At 38.4% G+C, this 12,532-nt stretch overlaps 1 long non-coding RNA gene across 1 annotated transcript in view; it reads left to right on the top strand.

Moving 5' to 3' along the window:
• LOC116414210 (uncharacterized) overlaps nucleotides 1-12,532 on the top strand; it is an 86,655-nt gene that overhangs the window by 49,988 nt on the left and 24,135 nt on the right. The gene's annotated exons all lie outside the window — the stretch shown is intronic.

Genomic DNA, 12,532 nt, shown 5'->3' with positions numbered 1-12,532 from the left:
AGAGGAGGAGAAGGGGAGGGGGATTTCGAATATTCTCGAGACGCGTGCACACGACACAACAACGTGAATACGGTTTGTTGGGTCGGTGGAATTCGACGGTAAGGTAGTAGTAGAGGTACTCCCCTCGAGTATGCAAATGCTTCGGCAACGTTGTTGTTCGAAGGTAGGAAGAAATGGTTGGTAAAAAAGAAGAAGAAGAAGAAGAAAGAAGCCGATCAACGCGTAATTATGCATCATACCTGTACGAATATTTCTCTTCCCCTCCACGGGAGGAGCGTTGACGTAGTCTTTAGAAAGAGGGAGGGGGGAGAGGGGGTCGCGAGAACGGTCGTCGTGTCATGCGCAATGCGATCGAGGGGAGTTCAGCTGTCGAGTGAAACCACCGTTATGACCAATTTTTTTCTTTTATCGCAATTTTTTCCTCTCTCCCTCCCCTCCCTTTCGACCGAATTTGTGCTCGTGTTTGTATATATATATATATATATATATAATATGGGAATTTGTGCTCGTGTTTGTATTTATATATATATATATATTTTGTATTTATATTTATATGGGAATAACGTAGGATTTTTTCATAGAAGAAAATTTGTATTTTAAGGAGAAAAAGAGAAAAATACCGGATGCGAGAAATCTCGTATAATAAACTTGTCTCTCGATTCTTTTTTTTTTTTTTTTTTTTAAATTAGGAAGGAGAAGAATTTTTTTCCCTGCGTATATAATCATCAGGTTCGAAAAAGAAAAGTGGGGTCGGGAGGGAAGGCAAGAGAGAGAGACTTTCATTTTCACGTCAAGTTTTCTCAACGCAGGTAATCGAGTTTTTCTTTTTTTTTTTTTTTTTAACGAGATGACATGAGAGACGGAAGAGAGACCGGGTGATACTACGTAAGAACTAAGGATCTTGGAGATGGTCGGCGGCGGCCCTTTGATTCTTCCCATCCGAGGCTTCAAGCTCTTCGATCGACCCGCTTCCGGAGTTTTCAATTATCACAAGTAGATGCTCGTTCGAATGCATCCGTTTTTAAAGTTTGCATCAGTCAAGACTCGTATTGGTTGTCGTCGTATCGTGAGATAAATACAATTTTTTCGAATAATAAATAAATCAAAAAGGATTTGAAAGACTAGAAAATCGTGCGAGATTATAAAATAATCTTAAAACTCGTCAATGATAATGTCAAGACTCGCATAAATTTTTTCAAACAAATAAAAAAGAGAAAGAAAGATTCGAAAAAATCGTGCAAGAGTCATAAAATGATCTTAAAAATTATAATATCGTCAATGTCGAGAGTCGTATGAGTTGTCGTACCGTGAGATAAATACAATTTTTTCAAATAAATAAATAAAAAAAAAAAGATTCGAAAGACTAGAAGATCGTGCAAGATTACGAAATGATGTTAAAAGTTATAATATCGTCAACGATAATCAAGACTCGTATAAATTGTCGTATTTTTTCAAACAAAAAAAAAAAAAAAAAAAAGATTTGAAAGACTAGAAGATTATAAAATAATCTTAAAACTCGTATATACAATATAATATAGTCAACGATAGTCAAGACTCGCGTAAGTTATCGTATCGTGGTCAGTTTACAATTTTTTCGAACGAATAAAAAAAAAAAAAAAAAAAGAAAAGAAAGAAAAAAGGATCGCACGAGATCGTAAAATAATCTTGAAACTCGTATAATATTCGCCGACGACACTGTTAATTATCGGCCCGCAGTAAAAATTGCGCAGGATCGAGGTGCGCGTGGTGGCGTCGCCACCGTTCTTTTTTTCCTTTTTGAACGCGCAACTCGATCGTCGTGTTTCGGGAAGGAAAGTCGACCTCGATTACTCGCGGTCGACAATCACGAAGGAAGGATGACCAGCAGCGGAATGGAAGAAGCAGCCTTCCAGGGCACGCCTTCCGAAATTGTATGCAAGAGAAAAAAAGAAAAAAAAAAAAAAAAGAAGAGAGAGAGAAAGAATGCGACAGAGGAGAAAAAGAAAAAGGCATTGGCTCGCAACGTTTGGTCAATTGATAATTACTCTGGCGTTGGGGTGAAGGAAGGAGGGGGGGGATTCGATAATTAATCTCTCGAGATTTCCGAGACGCGTGGCTCCTCGTTCCCTCTTTGCTTATTTATCCCATTACATGGTGGTACCGTAAGTCGTTTCATCAACGGGTTTCAATAAGATATTGTTGGTCGGTTAATTTATGCAGAAAATTGTCCGTAACGAAGGAACGGTGGTCACTCGTGTTACTCGTATAAATTGATATATGTATATACGTATATATCGATTCGATATATTTCTCTCTTTCCTCGTTATTTTTTTATTCTTCTTAATCGTCGTCGTCGTCGTCCTCGAGAACGATGGAATAAAATCAGATGCGTGATTATCGATTTAACGATTAAATTAATCCTCGTAAATATTTAGGCACAATTAACATTATTATTATAACCGATCGAAGCAGTGATGTTACTAGAAATTAAAATATATACAACCGTCATATACTATTACAACCTTACTTAATAATAACTTTAATAAACGAATAACTGATAATAATCGTGCAAATGGCAAAACTCGTTTTTTCTCTCTCTCCACCAATTTTCGTAAACGTACGCTTTTTATCATTCTTAATACTTTCATCTCGTAGCGCTCGTAATATTCCTGCGGTAAATGAAATTCATCTTGCAAAAAAAAAAAAAAAAAAGAAAAAGAAAGAGATACAATTTGCAACATAACTTTTTCAAGCCGTGAAAGTACAAGACCTGAATTTTACCATAATTGTAGGACGTGGAAAAAAAAGGATGGTGATGGGGAGGACGAGAGAGAGGAGGGACTTAGGATAAATTTTTACGAGATACACTTCTCCGAACGGATACATCAGATAACTTCATTTCCTGGATCCAATTAAAAATCGAGCGTTTTATATATATATATATTTTTCTTTAATACGAGACATATGCTCCTTTTTAAAGCGAGACATTAATTCGTGTAATTTCTCGTGGCGCGTCTATTATTGGGTTAATAATAATGTTACGTGCACGGATGTGTACACGGTCCGTGTTGCGGCACCGTGTTACACGCGTGCGCACACGCGTACCGTTTCCCCTTCCAACTTTGCGGTTGGAACTCGTGAATTCTGCGCCGCTCGAAACGGGGGAGGTGAGGGCGGGAGGGACGCGAAATTCGGCACGGGGGAAAAGCCGAGGAACGACACCTTTCATTATCTCATGCGAGGCACGTGGCTGGGTGCACGACAACTTTCTCGAAGCTGCGTTTTTCATCTTGATAATTATCTCGAGTCCCTCGAGGGTGTCCCATGTAGATTACGTCGTGCAAAAAAACGCTCGGGGCAACGGGTAAACGGGATACAACATGGACGCTGCAAAAACCAACGCGATTACGGCCTCGATATATTTATATATATATATATATAGGATATAGGAATGGTGGAAGAAAAAAAATTTTTACCGTTATTAATTATTAACCGTGGAAAGAAGTCTTATCTAACGGTTTGTACTGTACAGAAGAAAACATGGTGATGGCGCGCGAGAAGGCGCTGTTATCCGGATGATTCGACGTTGAACGTCGAACGAGGAGTTGAATAGCGAACGTTACATCGAACGTTGAAATTTCGTTTTAATATAGGAGAAAGTTTGTTTAATTAAATCTTAATCTGGAATCGAGATGTAAAAGTGAAAGCATATGTGTATATATATGTGTGTACTTTATTACTTTTTCGTCTGCTTTTTTTTTCTTCGAATTCCTCTTTGCAACTTTTTTTTTTTTTTTTTTTTTTTTTTTTGTATATTTGCATCGCGCGCTTCGTGAATCAGCTTGTTGCGGGAAAAAAATGAATTATTTTTTTCAACCGTGTACTCGAGATTAATATTAATTTACCTTTGTTTACTCACAACACGTACGTTACGAAGATTAAAAAGAAGAGGTATTTTGGCTGGTGTACGCGTGTAACATTATACCCGTAATGGTTAAAAGATAACCGTGCAAGCCGTATAAATACAGCTTTTGAATTTTAGCGTCGTTTTTTGGCATTTTTGCCCGTAATTACTATATCATGCAAATGGTAGGTACCTCGGCGGATCTTCGATAAAAAAGAAAAAAAAAAAGAAGAGAACGAATTCTTCGCGTAACAATGTTTCTTCGTGGCACGATGGAACATCATTTACCTACCTAAAAATTATGCAAAAGCTGGGAACGACAAGTGAGGAGTATCGCCACCTATGCATCAAACGAATTTCTTGGAAAAAAGTATAACGCTATAACACGCTATACACGCCGAGACGCGTTATAAAAGGTTATACTTTATACCTTCTTAGCAGCGTCTGACTTTTTCTTCGAAAGAAAAAAAAAAAAAAAAATAAATCGTTTATTTTTTTCCGTCTAGTCATGGGATGATAATGATGCGGCGATACTCATATTTAATACCCTCGTTAGGTTTCGTATAGAAATTTCTGCATCATCTTTGTCACGGGACTATCCATTAAACGAGCCGAAACGACTATTAGTAACATTCCTTTTTCTATTCGTTCTAGAGCCTAAAAAAAAAAAAAAAAAAAAAGAAAAGAAACAAAAAATCAATTAGATCAGAAATTTAGAAAAGAATTTTCTTAACTCTTTTTGTTATAAATGTATGTATGTATATATGTATGTGTGATTAGATTAGAAGGTGCATATATAGATTAAATTAATTTTAAATTTGGAACGTGTAAAATATCACGCGCGAGAAAACTATCGTTGCGTTTACGATGCACAGCTCTTACGATTCGACAGCGAGGGATCATAAAGATATTATCGTTGCGCCTTACGCGCGTTTCGAAAAAAACTTAAGTATCGTCGATAAATACGGATGGCACGTGTATCGTCGTTATTGCAATTTCAATGAATTAATGTATATTGATGTACGTACCGGGTGATTCGAAAACGATCGATCGAGGGCGAGAATAATCTCGTATGGCAGGTTATGGGCCCTATTCCGAATACCGAGCGAAGAAACGGTGCTAAAAAGAGGGGGGGGGGGAGAGAGGGAGAAAAAGGAAAAACGAGAAAATACGCTCGTGAAAGAAGCGCGCTCGGGTAAAGTGTCCTCGATGGTTGGCCACAATTTCGTGGCAAAAAGATAAAAACGAGGAAAGGTACGGCCGTATTCTCTCCTCCGTTCGATTGCTCTCTTTTACACATCGGGGATCGGGATACAGCGTTGCGCATGCGTTGCGCATGCGCGCGCCCGTGTGCGCAGCAAGTAGGCGCGGGGGCACTCGTGGCAAGTCGCCCGGATAATTTGAAAGCGATCCGATCTTCCCTGGCAGCTGCCTGCCTTACGCGTAAAATATTCAAGAACTGGTCTCTCCCTTCTTACTTACATTACATTAGTCGGTTTGTTAAGCAAGACGTTGACGAAGGCCTGCGTTACTTTTTCCCGCTCCTCCTCCTTAAACTTTATCGCGGAATCCGATTCCATTCGTTTAGAAAATTATATTCACTCGATACTTATCTCTCGAACGTTCGGAACGATTTGATCGGCCGGGTTGCGCGTTGCGTAAATGCGACGCGCAGCGTGTCTTCGCGCATGACCACGTCGATAAATTTTTATTCATAACTCATCGTTTCTTCGGCCGAAAACGCTTTCGTAAAGAACTTTTTTCCCTCCGTATTCCTTGGTTATTTCGCTTTTTTTTTTTTTTTTTTTTTTTTGTTCGAGAAGGTAATAAAGGTCTTTTACTCTTTATACGCTCTGCTTTCACCGAAACGAGTATCAAAAAATTCTCCGGCCTCCAGCAGCAGAGTATACACGCGTTCGTGTCTCGGATGGTATTACGTATTATTTACAAGTGTGCGCGCCGTGACGGCCGCTATTAAAAATTCTTCTCGTTTGAAGAACAGGAGGAGCGTAATTAATACAAGACGAGATAAAGGAAAATGTTACTCGTTCGTATCGTTTAAAATGTAAGGAGAAGCGGGGACGCGTTACAAATCTATATTATTCTTCTCTGAATAATTTTACCGCTTGTGCTACCCAATACAAAAAGGTATCGCATTACTGTAACCGAAACTCGAACCTCTCTTACCATCCACTTACGTCGCGGTGCGGTTTACCAACGAAAATTTTTACCGGATTAAAAGATTTTCCGAGCTGCGAATTTTAAAAGCGGCCGTGGATGCGATAAGGCAACCGCATATGGCTGGTATTGACCAGCGGGGATAAACACCGCACGTTCCCGTATTTGCATCCATTGTGAAATCCTCGATCGAAATCGATACCCCCGAAAAGGTGCAATGTCGGCGGTTTCCCTTTGAAAATTAGAAACCTATTTTTTTCTTGGTATCGGACGTTGCCTAATTTTCTTCTCGTCCAAACGAGTGTCTTTTTTTTTTTTTCTTTTTTCTTTTTTCGTCAAAAATTTCTTCGACACAGACGCGTTTCCACGCGTCGTGGAGAAAACGAAAGTGAATAGAAATTCGCCACGATTTTGATTCTCTCTTCTCTTCCACCACGATGGATCTCGTTCCATCCCATTCACCGGGAATTTGAAACCTTTACAATTGAACGGGCGAAAGGGTTGGCCCAGGTGCTCACCTACGCCTACCAATGGAATCGTTCGACGAATCGACGTTTTCTCGAGATATCCGACCGAGGATCGAGGTAAAATGACCGAGGCATTTTTCACCCTTCGAGTTGGATGAGCCGGCAGAAATCCGTTTCCGATTTCGAGTGTCTCGCATCGTTCGTATCCTTGGATGAAAAGATACGCCTGTGCATAAGAAACGGCCAACCATACGTTTTGATATTAAAATAATTTACGAATCCAAAAATATTGTAAACAAGTAATGTTTGTAACAAATTTTCTGATCTAAAAATCAATCGAATATTTATCAAATTTCGCTTCGAAAATCACTCGTAGATTTTATTTTATCGAACGTTTTCAAGTGTTTTCAAGTTGGTATCTTATTCTTTCATAATATGCTTAAAAATATATGGAAAAATCGATCGAGCAAATATTTCACTTCAGAAATCAAGTACAGATTTTATATTGTAATTTTATTAATTATTAATTATATAAATAATAATTAAGTATCGTATAAATAATTAGACGAAGCACGGTATTCGAATTAAACTCTTATTTCTCCAAGCACGGATTTTATATTTTATTAATTATTAATTACATGAATAATATTTAATTATCGTATAAATAATTAGACGGTATTCGAATTAAACTCTTATTTCGCTTCACAAGCACGGATTTTGTAGATTGTAATTTTATTAATTATTAATTACATAAATAATATTTAAGCATCGTATAAATAATAAATAATTAGTCGAAGCACCTACTTTTATTATCGAACGTTTCCGATATTTTCGTGTTTTCAAGTTGGTACTTTTCTTTCATCGAAAAATCAATCGAGCAAATATTTCACTTCAGGAATCAAGTGCAGATTTTTTATTATTGTAATTTTATTAATTACATAAATAATATTTAAGCATCGTATAAATAATAAATAATTAGTCGAAGCATTCGAGTGTAAATTAAACTCTTCGAGGAGCTGGTTCATTAACGATCGAAGAAATCAATCGAGCAAATATTTAAATTTCATTTCAGAAGATTTTATTTTATTGTACTTTTATTATCGAATATTTTTATTTTCGATATTTCGAGTTGGTATTACTGCTTTTCTTTCGCGCATACTTAAAAAATATATCGTGACGAAAATTACGTTTTTTCATTTACGTTGAAACGCGTTCGTTCAAAATTCGATGCGTTCATTTATTGTTCCCAATCGACAACGAAAACACGTATAAATAACGTTTAATTGTTGTAGTTTTATTCTTACTATTTCGTGTTTTCAAGTTGGTACTTTTAAATTAATTTTCTTTCACTTACGATACTTACGATCGAGAAATCAATCAAATATTTAAATTTCACTTGAGAAGATTTTATATCTTTTATTCAAATATCTTATGACTTTTCTTTCACGCATAATTAAAATATATATCTCGTGACGAGAATTATATTCGTTCGTTCAAAATTCGGCGCGTTCGTTTATTGTTCGACAACAACGCGTATAAATAGCGTTCGATGGACGAGGCAGACGATTATCGATTAATCGTAAATTAAACCGTTCGAGGACCCGGGTCATTAACGATCGAAAGAATCAATCGAGCAAATATTTAAATTTCACTTCGGAACATTTTAAATTGTACTTTTATTATCTCGTTATTTCACGTTTTCAAGTTGGTAGTATCTTATTACGCATACCCTTAAAAATATATCGTGACGAAAATTACGTTTCACGTCGAAACGCATTCGAAATTCGGCGCGTTCATTTATTGCTCGACAATAACGCGTTATGAATAACGTTCGATAGACGAACCGTGTAAATTAAACCGAGTTCGAAGGACTCGAATCGAAAATCAATCGAACCTCTCAAGAATCTATTCGGTTCGTTCGATCATTATTGAGAGAAGAGCGGCGCCCGCGGCTAATTATTCATCGTCCCGCTCGTTTTCCTGCTGGAAAACTGGATTACTCGAGATCCTCCCCCGGTGAGAGGCCGGGGGCAAGGGTCGAACGTGCTATACCTCGAGTATATTCCATCCCATGTATTGAGTGTTGGAAAAAAACGCGGGTTGAAAAAAAAAAAAAGAAAGTAAAAAAAAGAAGAAAAAAAATCGAGCTGTATATTAATTATTTTCACTCCGCCGACCACAACCCCCTGCCGAGAATTTTCTCCCCCCCGATTCCTCGAGAGAATCTAGAATTCTTAACGCTACTCTCTTTCGTACGTATTTCATCCTCCTCCCCTCCTCGCCTCCCCCTCCCCTCCCCTCCTTCGTCCGTCCATCCTCGAGGAAAATCTTCTCCCGCTTCTCGCTCTTCCTCGATCATCTGAACAACGAACGAGTCGTCTTGCCTCGTTGTTGTCTTCTTGCTTTTAAGAAATAATAATAATAATAATGGAAAAAAGAAAAAAAGAAGAAAAAAAAATTCGCGCGTCGAGTAAGTGCGTTTTATCGGCGCGTTTTTTTTATCGTGATTCGTGAAAGAAAAAGCGTGTGCGCCGACAAAAAATTCGTCCTCGAGGCGGAGGAGAAAAGGAAAAGGGAGGGGAGGGGAGGGCGAACGATATAGGCTGCGATATAAAATTTCAGAAAGGGATGAACCGCGTTGAAAAGGGAAAAAAACGCGCTCGGCGTTTTTCTTCCTTTCTTCTCTCTCTCTCTCTCTCTCAAAGTACGCTTTACGATCGGACTCTCTCTCTCTCTCTCTCTCTCTCTCTCTTTTCTCAAGGTACGCTTTACGATCGGACTCTCTCTCTCTCTCTCTTTCTTTCTTTCTTTCTCGGTCGGTAAAGGAGAGACGGCAGGTAAAGGAAGATGGAGTTTTGACGGGAAGGCGAGCGAGCTGTGACGTAACAATTATTTGAGACGAGGCGAGCCGGAGGAAAAAGCAATAACACTCGAGAGAGAGGCGAGAAAATTTGATACGTTTCCGTTAGAAACAGCTGAATCCGACCGATAGATCCAACCGTCTTTGTTTTTCCATAAATCCTTTCGATCCGCACGGAAAAGCCTTCCTCCCGCTAAAGGCAACTTTTAAGACTTGTTTTAACGGCTGCTGTTTGTTCAGCGGTTAAAAAAAACATTTTTCTTTTATACTTTTTAACGCTCCCCCACAAGAGATATTGTATTATATTGTTTTATATCATGTCGGTTTATATTGTAATGCGTGAAGATACTTTTTTTTTTTTTTTATTTTATTACTAGTTATTTTATACTAGAAGTAGAGAGGTATCTATCGTGGGAAATGTCTGTTTGGGAGGGACGATGAATGGTGAAAAGCGGTGGGTTCGAAAATTTTCATATTTTCCCACAGGAGAAGAGGGTGTCAAGTTGGTTGAAAGTGAAACCCCGTATACCTGGAAAATTTCGGCACAAGTAAAATTTGAAATCCACATTCTGTATTTCTATTGTATTCTTTATTTCTAAGGGCGCCTAGATCGATTCGTCCACGATTCCTAATATATCATTCTTTATCTGTCCTCGATATCGCACGATTTAACATTTTTTCATAGATGAAAATAATCAAATCGACTCTTTAATTCGATCCTTAAAACACGCCTCGATTTAATCTTTCCTCAGCGTCGCACATTTCATTATTTTACTAATTCAAATCACGTTTCATTTTAAATCACACGTTTCAATTTTTTCTCCATTTCATTATTTTACTAACGTTTCATCGTTGAAAAAATTCGATTCTTAAACTACTAACTTTTAACTTTTAATTCATCATTGAAAATAACCCACGGTCAACTCTTAAATTCTATTATTTAAACCTTACCTTTCCTCCTCCTATAAACATATACATTCCACTTCATTATTTCACTAATTCAACCCATCGTTGAATACCGCGCGTTTCGATCGCTTTTCCCGAAACAACAACGGTCGTTCTCGGATGAGAGAAGAAACGAGAGAAGGGATCTCGAAAGAGAGGGAGGGAGAGCACGGCGCGAATAAAGTCGCTTCGTTATTCGAGGTAAGTTCTCGAGGCCTGGCCCTCGAACGGCTCCTCGCCTTCGGGGCCTTCCTCGTAAACCCAGACGCAAATAAATAATTTCTCGCGCGTGCCTCCCTCCCCCGGCTCGGGCACCGAGGAGCACCGAGATTAGACGATTAACGTCCAGCCCCTGTCGACAGCCGGCCAGATATGCAAAGTTTCTCTCATGCGAAAAAAAAAGGAACACGGATTCCCTCCAAGCTATCGCGACGGGAATACCAAAACGCCGCTGCGTTTCTTTTTCTTCCTTTCTTTCTTTCCATCCCGCCTCTTATTACCTTTCCTTCCTTCTCGCTCACACCCCTCGTGGAAACCCTCCACCCCTCCTTTCCTCGGAATTATGGAAATTTCTCGTTGAAAAAAAAAAATCTCTTTTTCTCCTTTCTCTCTCCGCTAGATTTCGCCAGATACCCATCATCCGTGGAATAGTTTGTACAGTATCGCACTCTGGCGGCGTGGCACGTCACGACAATACGTAACGTTCGGGAAAGATCGTGGTTTCGGTCGTGGTCTCGTGGCCACGATTGAAATTCTACTGCCGCTCGCGCTCGAGTGGGGTTTCTCGTAAATGAGAGCTCGGCCGAGGAGTGGAACGGCGGGTCGGGAGGGTGGGAGGGGAGGTTTCACATGCGCCACACGAACGCGTAATAAATGGAACGTTTCTGGATTGTTAATCGCTCTCGCATGGGACACGTATGCGGATGAGCGTGTCGTAATGATCGTCGGTGTATCGAATTCGTCTAATCGGTCTAAATTACGAAATTATTCGTTGGAAATAATTTATATATCGAATTCGAATTTCTTCGATCTTTCCCCGCCATATCTAACGTTATTTTATTTGATTCAACGGTTTCGTCTTCAAGGCATGTGCGTTTTCAAATTTTTCCTCGTTGGACATTTACATTCCGTTTCATTGTTTTATTAATTCGAGTATTTCGTCGCTGAGAATAAATCTTAAACTATATCTTTTTTCCTCGATTATAATTAAACTCGATGTCATTATTTTACTAATTCATTTTACACATTTTCAATTTTTCCTCAGCATTGGACTCTTATATTCCATTTCATTATTTTATTAATTGAATGTTTCATCGCTGAGGATAATATATATATATATATTCGCATCTTTCAATTTTTCCCCAACGTTGGACATCTACATTCGATCTCATTATTTTACTAATTCAACGTTTCATTTTAAACCATACACCTTTAAAATTTTCCTCAGCGTTGGACAGTTATATTCGTTCTCATTATTTTATCAATTCATCACTGAAAATAATCCTTCATTTCCTCAGCATTAATTTTTCCTCAGTCTTTCGACACCTATATTCAATTTCAATATTTTATTAATTCAACTTAACTTTCATCTTAAACCACACCTTTCAATTCAATTTTTCCTCAGCATTATTCTCAACGGTGAGAATAATTCCACGTATCGCGTGGAAGAGAGAACGATACGTAGGAAATATATGAAAATTTACCGGTAACGGAGATACGGTGTGAGAAGCGTGAAAGAGGGACGTTTGCGCAAAAAGATAAGGGAAACTCCGCCATATATTTGGATGGCGCGTGGCAAGGTGTCACCACGTTTGGGGATCAGGAGAGGAAGAAACAGAGATAAGGGGATCGAGGAAAAACTGGCGACGAATCGTGACTCCGATCCAACCGGATAAATCCCATCCGATATCTTTCCCCCCCCTTCAGAAAATTATAAATAATTTCCAAACCAACATAACTTAATATAAAACATTAATATAAAACAATACTTAAATAGAACGCGTATATAAATAAAAAACTGATAACCGCATCCATATCTCCATCATAAACATACATATATACATACAAATACATATATATATATATATATTTAAGAATAATCGAGAACGATACTCCCATTGGCGTAGACTCGAAAAAAAAACCGTTACCGTTTACAGATACCAATATTTGCAAAGAATCGAGTATTTTTTTTTTCCCTCT

The sequence above is a fragment of the Apis florea genome, unplaced genomic scaffold (assembly GCF_048593485.1).
Source record: "Apis florea isolate Af1SG1 unplaced genomic scaffold, ASM4859348v1 contig_3802_pilon, whole genome shotgun sequence".
In the NCBI taxonomy this organism is placed as follows: domain Eukaryota; kingdom Metazoa; phylum Arthropoda; class Insecta; order Hymenoptera; family Apidae; genus Apis; species Apis florea.
This window is presented reverse-complemented; position numbering and strand designations above follow the sequence as displayed.